Genomic DNA, 8,795 nt, shown 5'->3' with positions numbered 1-8,795 from the left:
AAGACCTCACATGACATGGAAAATAGTGAACCTCAAAGAAATCCAAAATGATCAGACTTCTGGATCTTAGAAACTTATAGAATGACTTGGTCCTGAAAAAAACAGATAAGATATTGACAGAAACTAGGTTGCAGGGAAATGTGGATGAATTTTCCACTGTTAGGTTGAATAAGGAGGATCCAGCTCAACTCACATTGCAACATGCACCAAGGCACACATGAAGATGTAATTCTAGAATGACACCTTTACACCACACCACCACTGTGACTGCTCCCTTCATAAGCAGACAAGCTCTTGCTTCATACAGGAAGATGACATGTTTTCTCACAACTTTATTAGGATACTTCTTTCAGTACTCCATAGGTCTTTATCACACTGCAGAAATTCACATGATGTATTGAATTTGCCTATGGTTTTACTTTACTGATTCTGCTTAACAGAAGGCATTATGCTCATTCAAAGTTCCTTACAAAAGGCTTGTCACACTATAGAAACTTAACAAAAAGATTGTGGTGGTGGTGGCTACAGTGATAGTGGTTGTGGTCATAGTGTCCTGTGGAGAGGACAGAGTCACCAAAACAAAGGAGAGAATTAGCCTGTTTTTTTTTTCTTGTTTGAGTCGTTTTCACAAAGTAGTTAAGCTGGACCTGAACTCACTTTCCTCCTGCCTCACCCTCACAAGAGTGGGATTACAAGTTTGAGCCACTACATCCAATATTTACCTTAATATGAATAATTGTTAAAATTATATATGAGGTGAACTTAGTTATTCCAGACACTAGAGAAAGAAGGTCAAATGGCGAGCAGAAGTTTGGGTCACAGCTATATTGAATGGAACGACCTCTATATCTATAGTCTATCCCTACATCTTCTTTTCTGTGAATCCTGAAAGCACAATTTGTCTTCCTCATAGACATGCTGATTAGTTGGATCATTGTAAGATTTATTATATATTTCCTATCATATTTAAGAGATGAAGTGATCCATAAGAAAGAAAATAAATCAATAATAATTTCTGTCATAATTAAACAAGATAAGTTAAATATCCACTCACAATGTGCTGCTCTTAACTACATCCTAGGATTTACATGAGTTCCCTGTAACACTTGTGTGACTTCAAAACAAACATTCTGTATGTTTGGTTCCATAATAAATATTTTTAAAATTGAATAGCAAGATATTCTCGTTTTGTGAGTACACACAGAAGAATTAAAAACACTTTAGGTGATAGAACTTTGACAAAGTTGAATAACAAGCAGTGACTAGCTGTTAAACTCCAAAGATCAGGGTCAGTAGTGCCTTATTTGCCTTTGTACTTCACTGAGATGGTATTATATATTTATACATAGTGAGAAGTTCTAAATAATTCTGATTTGTCCGAATAAATAGGGGTTCTTCATAATGCTAATGTATTGGGATTTTTTTTCTGAACCTTCTGTTTTAAATATAATGATGCCATAACTTTCTTTTATGGCTATAGCTTTGTCCATAGTATTCATTTATAAAAGGTGGAGTAGCCCATCATAGTCATGAAATTTCAGTAAAAGCTAGTATGAAGCTTGGTTACACTTTGCTATAGCTCAGGCTCACTAAATAAGTGGGACAAATATGATCAATTTTAACTACAAGATATACATCAGGCAATAATAGGGTATAAAAACATAAATGGCAGGTGAACAAGAAAAAGCAATAGTCTTTCTGGTAGCCAATCCTTAGTTGCATATTTTGGTTTAGAAGGCTTTCAAAGCTACAGTTGATCTACTGTGTCCCAGTGTTTATTCACAACATTCTTGCAAATGATGGAGGAGCTGTAATTCCTCAGTATAAAAATCAAATGAATCCCACAAGGTAAGTCTTTGTGTCTGAAAGGAAATTAATTCTTCATGGACCTCTTAAAAGTTTTTGTGTCATTTGGGAATTGTTGAAAATTAATCTCTACATGATACAAAATACATGGATGATTCATTTCACAACTCACCTTCCAAAGGGATTTCATCTCAATGGAATCAGTCAAGTTGCAAAATTGCTAATTCTAGCACTCAAATGAAATGTGTGTGAGAACTACTTTACTTCATGCTTTCTGATAAGAGTTTTTTCCAATCAGATTGTTTTAGTTTTATTTCATTTTTAACTTACAAACTAGTTAGGAAAGAGAATTTTGAATTTCCTCCTCATAAATAAATGATAAATGCTTGAATTGAAAGGTGTGCTAGTTACCCTGATTTTATCTATGCACTTTGTACACGTGTATTCCTTTTGAAAATATTTCCTTTACTGATTTATTCTTCCATCTTTCTATTGTTGCTCTCTAAAAGGGACAGCTACTAAGTTGACATAAAAACCAGGGAGGTGGGAAAAGTCCTTCTGTCTGGTTACTTCATTGGAATAAAATTCTAATGTTCAATTACTAGGCCAAGGAAATAAACTTGATGGGCTCTTTTACATATAATCATGATATGAATAAATTATGCCTTCTTTTCTTATCACTACTGCACAAAATAACATTTGTCCATCATTCTATCTAACACTCTATGCTACTTTTCGGATCTTTGCCAACTTGATGGAAAAAATGAGATGTCAGTGTTGTGTTAAATTATATTTTACTAATAATCATTTGTAACTTATTTTTATATTTGTCATTTATTTTTAGCCATTTATATTATCAAAAATGTCTTATATAATTCTTACTGATTGCCATTTTATATGATTAAAAACATTGATCTCTTTCCTATTGATCTGCAAGAATTTGTAAAGATATTTATTTTGGCTCAATTTTATAGATATTGTAATATTATACTAGCTATTTTTTCTTTCCTATTTTTAATATTAGGTATTTAAAGTGTCAATACATAAGTGTGAATTACAATGAATACTAATGAAATAAAAATCTTGATGGTCTGTATTAAAAACTAAAATATAACCAACTCTGACCAAATTTCTGAACATCTGAATCTTTGTTCTTCTATACTGTCTCCTCTGTTTGTGCCCAAAGTTACCACTAAACAGAATTTTGTGCTTGAAATATCTTTAGATTTTAAAAGTTTTGTTTTAGACCTGTTTAATCACTAGAAATATATTGCTTATTACTTCTCCAAATTGCAACAATAACAATGTGGAGAGAAACTCTGGAGCCAATGTGGTTTCAAATCTGACTTTACAACTTACTACATGTATATCCATGGTGTTTTAATTAGTTCAGATGGTTATAAGAAAATACCCTTGACTAAATAACTGCTATATTTATAAGAGAATTTTATTTGTGATTTTTCTGGACTCCTGGGAATTCCAAGGTGAAGGCACCAGTAGATCTAGTATATGGAGGGAGTGTGCTATCTTTTTTAAATTATTATTCATTTATTCACATGTGCATACATTATTTGGGTCGAGAGTGTGCTTTCTGATTTTCAGATGATCTTCTGGCTGTATTTTTATGTGCAGGACAGCAGAGATAGAAAGCGAACTCTCTTCTTTCCTTCTGTGAACACTAATTCCATAAGTCAGTGTTCCACCTTCATTATTCACTCATTTCTTCTCAAAACATCTTCCAGGTCTCAGGGAGGCAGAAGGGAATTTATGGGATGCAGGGATTATAGTAAAATAATGGGTGGGAAGTCCTTGGATTGGCCAGAATCTTTCTCTTATGAGTGCCATGTCCTTCTCCCAAAAGCTGATCTGGACCTTGACCTCCTGGGGCCAGTATCTATATTTTCTTTTAGTCAAATCAATTCATATGAACATGAAAAGGGGTGGGGCTTACACAGAATGCCATGTGAAAATGATAAATGTCAAAGAAATGGGAGAGGAGGAAAAATGATTAAATAAAAGATCAGAGAAAGTGTTAGGGAGGCAAAAACTAAAATCAAAATTCTCTAATTCATCACTTTAAACTCTAATTCTTCTTCTTGGAAATAATCAAATTATCAAGTTTGTTGTTCTAGATATATTTTTAAATTATCATACTTACAGTACAAAACAATTTCCACCTACCCTATTGTAATCAGGACAATTCTGAACAGGAGGAGTGACAGTGGGAGTACTTACCCTTTCTTTGATTTTCAAGGAAATTTCCTGTATGTTAAAAAGGATGATTCATTAAGTTTTTGGTAGATACCATTGCACAAATTAAGGGTGGTTTTATTCTATTCCTAGACAGCTAATTGGTTTTCATGATGAATAAGGACCGAATATTAATAAAGTTATATTTTAAATAACTTTATTAAAAAATTCCTAGATTTTCTACTACTTAAGCCCTTTGTACTTCCAAAATAAAACCAGTTTAGATTCATTTTACTCAGTGCTATATTTCATTTAATAACATTTCAAGGAAATCACTTTCTATTATTATGGGTGAAATTCATTTCTTAATTTGTGCTTTCCTGGCTTTATTTAAACAATTATATTGGTATAATGTTATTGTTTGATATGAGGGATAAGTTCTGGTCAGTTTCTAAGCCACAAAAAGATGAATATACCTAAAATTATAGATGCCAAAATACTTAGAAGAGAAGAATCTGAATGTTGAAATCACCTAATCTGTGATTAATATAAAAATGTTAGCTTTAAAATTTCAGACACTAACAATATAAAATACTACCTTGCCAGTCATTCAAATGCTCACAATAACTTGAAAACCATTTTAAAAATACAGGTATCTGAACCCTTTCCACAGATGTTTTTCAACTGAGTAGATCTGAAATAGAAATGAATGACCGTACTCTTAAATGATTCAGGAATGACTTTGGTACATATCAAGATTGTAAGTAATTGATCCAGACCAAACCTACTAATGTATAAATGAAGAAATTGAGACACAATTACCACAAGCTGTTAAATTTGATTGAACACTAGGCACTACCTATCTCAAACTAGTATTCTGCATGATCTTAATCTGAGGTCAGAAAGGAAAATGACACTGCTAGAATGCAAACACAGAACTCATTCATTATAACTTTAACACCAAGCTACTAGTATTTCCACAAACACCCTTTGAGGTAAATAGCATCATTACTTTTCTTATTTTAGAAATGAGGAAACCAATATCCAGAAATTGAAGTTGAAGTAAATTTTTGAAATTCATATGCTTAGAAAGAGAGCTGAAATTGACCTTTCCTACTGACCTTTCCTACTTTACTTTGCTTCTAGAACCCTGTCCAACTCATACCTTCCTCCCTTACTCCTGAGTATGAACAGCCACCTGGCTGAAAAAAAATAAACTTTGTTTCCATCACTATGCTTTATGAGAAGACTGAAAAGCACTGGTGAAAGTAAATTGTTGCAAAAACCATCTCACAACAGAGAATTGGTAATAATTCTTTAAGTTATTCTTCCTCCTTATGTTCTCTCAAGTGAAAAATTAAATAATAACAGCAATCACTAATCTAAAGTAAGTAGAGAGGCCACCAGTATCTATGGAACCTCTGTACAAGAACCAAACACTGGAGGTAGCACAGTGAATAAAGTACACATGGTGCTTTACCTCAAAGTAGTAGTAGGAAAGACAGACAAGTAATCAGGAAGTTGGGAAATAAATTTCTACTATCAAGGTCCCTATTTTATGCTACTCCCTGAATATACAAAGACAAACACCTGCACCTTACAATATAATTTAGGAAAGGATTTCTCTTCAACTAACGTCTGAAGCATTAACACAAAAAAGTGGGGTAGGAGCAGTTAATGAAAATTTTCTAAGAAAGGAAAAGCAAATATAATATAACCATGAAGGAGGCAGCACATAAGCAAACTGTATCTTCAAAACAGAGAGGCAAAAGTAAATGAGGAAAATCCCCTGTGCACTCCATAATTTATCAAATGATTCTTTCACTATTTTTGAAAAGACAAATTATGTATGTCTTCTTTCCATAGTACATTTCCTTGAATAACATTAACATTTTTTAAAAATGAGGTTCTTAGTATTTTCTTATAATTAAGACAATAGAATCAGATTTTAAATGTAATATATTACTAACTGCTTGCTCTATGTAAGGGACTTGATACCATGCTAGGTTCATAAAAATAAAATACTGAGCAAGATAGTTTTACCCATAGACTAGTGAGGAACACATGCAATGGGAAAAAGAATTTTGATACAATAGAGTTATCTCCTATTGTATAGGAATAGGTGCTCTGTGGATATATCCTAAAGTCATCTGCATTTGTTTTTCGGTCCAGGAAAGACTTCTCAGATGCTGTTGATAAACTCATACCTGAAGGATAGATAGGCTTAACAAGGTAAAGAAGACATGTAGGGTGCCCAGGTGAGGGGTGGGCTTGATGAAAAGTGTTCAAGACTATGAGAATGTGTTGCATTTGGAAAGGTGCAGGGAGTTACACCTGATCTGGGGCTGCTCATGCACTGGAGGCATAGTCGTGGAATCAGGTAGAACCAGGATAAATGGCTCAGGAATTGAAACTATAAGGTTTTCTCTGTAACTGTAGAACTAAGTGCTGGAGGAAGGCAGTGGTGAGAAAGAAGAGAGGAATGGAGGAATTGACTTGTTTGACATGTAAGCAGTTGGGTAGATGATGCCTTCACTGTTACAGTGATCATGGGAAGAAGGGACAGCTTGGTGGCATTGGGGCTCCTTCTATGATAAAGGTAAATTTTCACGTGTTGACTTCAAATGCCTTTGAAAAGTTCAAATGGAAATGTGAGGCAATGCAATACAGAGGTCCGAAGTTCAGATGGAAACTCTAAATGTATCTAGGAAGTAACTCCTCACATAATCAGAATTTTTAACTGGAACAAACTAGCAAATCTAGCTTTTACAGAAATAGTATATATCTCTGAAATATAAGTGGAAAGGAGTGGGGATAAAGGGAGTGGGAGGGAGGAAACAAAAAAGAAAGGAGAAAAGGTAATAATTTTCACATTTATTAAGCTGCAATATGGGGATGCTTACTTCATTTTGCCACAGTTCATTCTTTTTAATAACCCTATGAGGAAAAATGATGTCTGGACTTTTCAGATGTTTCAACCCAGGCTGATTCCAAATCCAATGCTATGTGTGTTAAACCTCATTGCTTCTCATAAGAAAGAACTCTGGGAGATATTGGTAAGAAAGAGGATTTAAGGCAAATCTGTATTCTTTTATAATAACTAATACTTCTCCAAGATCAGGAGAATATTTTCCTTTTTTTGAAAATAATCTTAACCTCCTTGTTCCTGAAGATGTAGATCAGAGGATTAAGCATGGGCACCACAATTGTATAGAAATTAGTAGACACTTTTCCCTGGTCCATGGATAAAACAGAAGGATGAAGGTACATGAATGGCCCTGACCCAAAGAAAAGAAAAAAGAAACAACAGTTATATGTGAACTACAGATGCTGAAGTGTTTACACCTTCCTCCAGTGGAACAAATGTGAAGGATGCTTGAAATGATGAAGGTGTAAGAAACAATGATGGTTAGGCTAGGCACACCGACATCAAAGCCCACAACAATGAATGCCAGCAGCTCATTGATGTGAGAGCTGTGCAGGAGAGCTCCAGCAGGGGAAGGATGTCACACATGTAGTGGTTGATGGAGCTGGCCTTACAGAAGGTCAACCTCAACATGCACTCTGTGTGGGCCCAGGCACCAACAAATGTCCACATACACAATCAAAACCAGCAGAGAGCAGACCCGAAGGAACATGGCAACTGTACAGCAAGGGCTTGCAGATGGCCACACAGTGATCATAGGCCATCACTATCAACTCATAGCATTCTGCACTGACAAAGAAGCAATAGAAAAATAGCTGAGTCATGCATCCTGCCTAGAAGATGGGATTTACCTTAGACACAAAGTTTCTCAACAGTTTGGGGTAATGACAGAGGAGTGACAGAGATCAATAGAAGATAAATTAAAGAGGAAGTGGTACATGGGAGTGTGAAGGTGAGAATTCAGTCCAACTATAGTAACCAAGCCCAGGTTTCCTGCCACAGTGACAATATAGATTCCTAAGAAGAGGAAGGAGAGGGTGAGCTGGATCCCTGAGTGTTGTGTTAAACCCACAGGGATAAACTCAGCAATGAAGTAATTGTTCCCAGTGTCCATTCTCTTTGAGCAGGTTCTAAAAGACAGGAGACTCATCTTTGAGTCAGGACCAAGATTTGTCATGCAGTGACATGCCCATTCCTTTCTGAAACAGGAAACCCAGAGACTTTGGTGAGGCTAAGCTATTTTATTAAAAAAAAAATGGGCCTTGCACTGTGCATATAGGAAGGCAGGTGCATGGGAGACACATAAGGAAACACGTGAGAGAAATGTGTCAAGAAGGAAGGGAATGCAGGAGTTTCTCACATTTACTCTGCTTCAATTTGTCACCAACATTCTAGTTTATACTTGTTCATCCTTACTCACCATACTCCAGCTACCCTGTGCTAGTCTTCAGTCCAGACTAGATGCTGTGTAGGGTGGAAACCATGAACACTACATCCATGGCAGAGTTAGGGCAACAGAGACTCACAAAGGTCCTCTGACTTCCCAAGTACAAGCAGCAAGAAAGTCAGTATGTCTGCCATGGACCTGGGTCTCCTTCATAGGAAGCTCTCTAAGGAACAGAAAGATGGGCGGCAGGACAAATTCCCTTTTCTGCATTACCTTTGATCTCTTTTCCTCCTATACAGACTTTAATAATCTGCAACTTAGTATCAGACCTGGGAGAATCAAGAAAGTCCATGGAAGAACTTAAAAGCATGAAAACTTACCCTCCTTCTGCTTAGCAGTATCAGAGATGTCCTCATGGTCCTCTCTCCACCATTGCTTTTCAAAGAGAAGCAGCTCTGCTATTGCAGGAGGTGATAGTTTTCAACT

The 8,795-nt window shown here is 35.6% G+C and overlaps 1 pseudogene; it reads right to left on the bottom strand.

Annotated features, from left to right (window-relative positions):
* Positions 1–7,113: 7,113 nt before the first annotated feature.
* Positions 7,114–8,036, bottom strand: LOC141418468 (olfactory receptor 8B8-like; annotated as a pseudogene).
* Between the last annotated feature and the right edge of the window lie 759 nt (positions 8,037–8,795).

The sequence above is a fragment of the Castor canadensis genome, chromosome 2 (assembly GCF_047511655.1).
Source record: "Castor canadensis chromosome 2, mCasCan1.hap1v2, whole genome shotgun sequence".
Lineage (NCBI taxonomy): Eukaryota > Metazoa > Chordata > Mammalia > Rodentia > Castoridae > Castor > Castor canadensis.
Note: the sequence above shows the minus strand (reverse complement) of the source record. Positions and strands in the feature narration are given on the sequence as shown.